This window comes from Nuphar pumila, unplaced genomic scaffold (genome assembly GCF_984573655.1).
Source record: "Nuphar pumila unplaced genomic scaffold, dmNupPumi1.hap1.1 HAP1_SCAFFOLD_350, whole genome shotgun sequence".
Taxonomy (NCBI): domain Eukaryota; kingdom Viridiplantae; phylum Streptophyta; class Magnoliopsida; order Nymphaeales; family Nymphaeaceae; genus Nuphar; species Nuphar pumila.
In genome coordinates this window covers 7401-10848 of record NW_028323295.1, presented here as the reverse complement: position 1 = coordinate 10848, position 3448 = coordinate 7401, and positions in this window count along the sequence as shown.

Genomic DNA, 3448 nt, shown 5'->3' with positions numbered 1-3448 from the left:
AGTCTTTAAGTTCCACGATGTCGATTGACACGAAGCCTGGCAGATGAGATGTTTTGTTCCATTATGAGCCAGCATGCGATGCTGCGCCGTTTGTGGTCAATCAATCTCGAATGCAAGAACGCTTGCTACATGTTCCTATATGGAGTTGAGGGTTGCGCTGGACTGATAGGGAAAATGCGCGAACGTCATCAATAAACCTACAACACAAAGGATGCGGTAGTCTTGTAAGATACATCATCATCATGCTATCGACTGGTTCAACACACCTGTAGATACAATGGCGTTCTCTCAGTACCTCGAAGTGGTGGCAAGCCCCATGGATTTGAGCACGGTTTCCAATACGTTGAGTTGAATGCATGAATATGCCATGCCCTCAGAAGTGGCTGAAGACATTCGGTCCATTTGGTGCAACTACACCTCTTTCACACCAGACGCTGCGAACATGGTATGAGTGGCCGCGGTGTCAGATGACTGCGGCATCAGTATCTCAATCCTTCGAGAAAATGTGGTAGGGACAACAGGCGTCTTTTCCGAAGCCAGGGCATAGTCAAAGGGCATGCAGGGTTTTCACGCACACTGCAAATGTGTAGGGATGAGGCGGGAGGTCAACTCTAGCTGTCTTGCCCGCTGTCGACGCGTCCTGTTGGATGGCGTCTCACATTCTGTTCTGTATTGCTTGAACTCGCCGCACACAGCGCTAGCACTTCAAGACATGACGCTTTCAAACATGGCAGAGGTACCAAAACTGTCTCAACAGTGTTGCAGGAAGGCCATCTCAACGCGCGGGGCTCTTCACTTTGACATTTGAGAGTGGCAGGAAGAGCAATGCGCCGGAAGCTGCAAACGCTTGTCCTACCGGACACCGTGGACCGCTGCCACACATCTGCAGCGGCAGTAGGATTTTGGCTTCCTCGTGGCCCGCGCGGCCATGATGGGCCAGGACTGGTGCCGGATCCCAGACTCAGTCCTGACGGACGAGGCGTGCGAGCTGTACCACTACAGCTCGCCGCGGGAATCATGCATCCTGCAGGTCATGAGATCCGAAGCGATGTCGGATGACTACAGCGCACCTATTCTCTCGAGCTCGAGAGAGAAAGGTGCCCGGTGTTGGACCAGGTGTGCAGCCGAATATAGGAGTTCTCGACGAAGACGAGGACTCGAGGCCCAGAGGCTTGAGGGAAATCGCCCGACAGCATGCGGAAATGAGGTATGTTCTTCATAACTGCGTGCTCGAATGTTGCTCGAACCGAACAGCAGTGCAAGAGCTGCATCTAAGTCAGCGCCCTGTCTAGCACGCAGCTCACACGCTGTGGCAAACATTATTGCTGACCGTTAGCTTCTCTCCATGCAAGAAAGTGCTGCTGACAATATCTTTGACGTGTTGTGTGTTCTTGGGTGACTGGTGTTATGTGAAGAATGTCAACAGATAGAATAAATGTCAGAATAGATTGGGATTGTTAGGATCAGAAACAAGTTGTTCAGGGTTTCCTGGACATCCAACTGGTCCTAACGCTACTGCCAATGGTTGAATGCCACCTGTGGAAACAGGAGGTCATGGGTTCATACTCAGCTTGGGGCCTTCATTTGGCAGTGCGTCTTGCAGGTCAACAATGCCTGCAGGATGTGGCACATCTGGTGCTCATGATTTCGGGAACCTCTCATTGAGCGACAATGCTCGCGACGCCTTGAAGATCACGCGTTTTGCGTAAGAAGGCGGAATGACCCTGTTTAGCCCAGGTGCCGCTTGTAACGTAGTTTGCGTGCGACACTAAGGCGCCTGTACCAATAAGCGTAAAGGGACATCCAAGCTGTCTAAGACTTTTGGAAAAATGGCGGGCCCGTACATAACGCCGTCATCTCGATCGTGCGTACAAGATTTCGGGATTCTTAGGTATGGACAGGATCCCCACAGAATCCATTCGTGGACGCATCAGCAGTGTCAGGCTACATTAGGGTAAGGTGAGAATATATACAGTCCGAGGTTCGGAGGTCGGTTCCCAATCAGCACGGGGGATGCTCGGAGTCGATGTGTATCAAGGATAGATCCTCCATTAGGTCGGGGTGATAGCGAGGGATAGTGTGTGCACATCAGTAGTGGATCGAGAGATCCTATGAGGTCGCGCGTCGTGGTATGCAATATCAACACCCTCTTCTATGATGTCGCATGCTCAGTCCTGTATGTAATGAGCTGAGAACCCATCAAATAGTGCAGCGACTACAACTGGCTTGCAGTTGGCGGTAGTGATGGTGGAATCTGGGCGCAGGACCTTGCAGCACCCAACAGCGTTTTGCAGCAAGGCCCAAACGTAAAGTCGGCCGAAGGGCAGCTGCAGCGTGCCATCGAGGAGGCCAGCGCCGGCAAGGGCAGGGTGAGGCGCTGGCCTCCTGAGGTTGTCATCGGGATGCTAGAGGAGCGGCTTGGGGGCTTGTTTATCCCGAATGAAGCAATGCCGGTGCAGCACGATCGAGCTGTCGCTTCAATGGCAATGATGAGAGAAGCATGAAGATCAGATGCGTTAGCTGCATCAACTTGCCAGCAGCCCAGCATGGGTTCCGGCAAAGCGGGCTTCTATCAGACAAGTCGTCGTCATCGGACTGGGCCATGCAAAAGGGTGCAGACTGGTTTGCAACTATCTTTGGCGTAACATCGGCATTGGGCTTGCCAATGGTGGTTGCTCAAGTCAGAACCGAGCGTTCTGACTTGAGCAAGCACCATTGGCAAGCGCAACGCCGACGTTATGCCTTAGAGAGTTGCTTGAGACGCCTATTAATGATGGCTCGGTGATGCTGTCAAGGGATCGCACATTTCTGAAGCTCCACCGCACTCAAAGTGACTCTGACCACATGACAATTTCCCCTTAATCAGTAGAAATGTATGCTGCAATGCATGGATTTTCAGGAGCACATCTGGCTTTTCTTCAAGTACAAATGTGTGGCAGCAGCAATAGCACGTTCATTTGTCATCACGCTTTTCTCCACCTTGTGTCTCTACCCTTTCACTGGCTATACAAAGTAAACAGGAGCAACTTGTTGAGTATGTAGCATGTGAAACCAATCTAGTTGTCCACACTTTCTTTGATTGCACGATGTGCCGCTTCATTGTAATTTGCTGTCCAGTCTGGGGCAATAAACCGGAAAGCATAGCCGGGGCCCACTGCTGCCCACAGGTGTCGGCCATCGTGGCTTATGGCTGCTGACCTGATCGTGCAACGGTCACGTTCAAGCACGCGCACACTTCCAACGACGCTGCCGTTACTCATGGCGTGCACATGAATGCTGCCCTTGTGGTCGCCTGCATGGAACAAATTCCAGCACTCGTGAGACAGCGGAGTGAAGGACGGACAAAAATCAAACAAGCCATGTAAACCAACTATCGCGCTCTCAAATTTTCTCGTGTGAAGTGACAATGACTTCTTTGCAAAGCACTACAGCACCCACATGGACATTG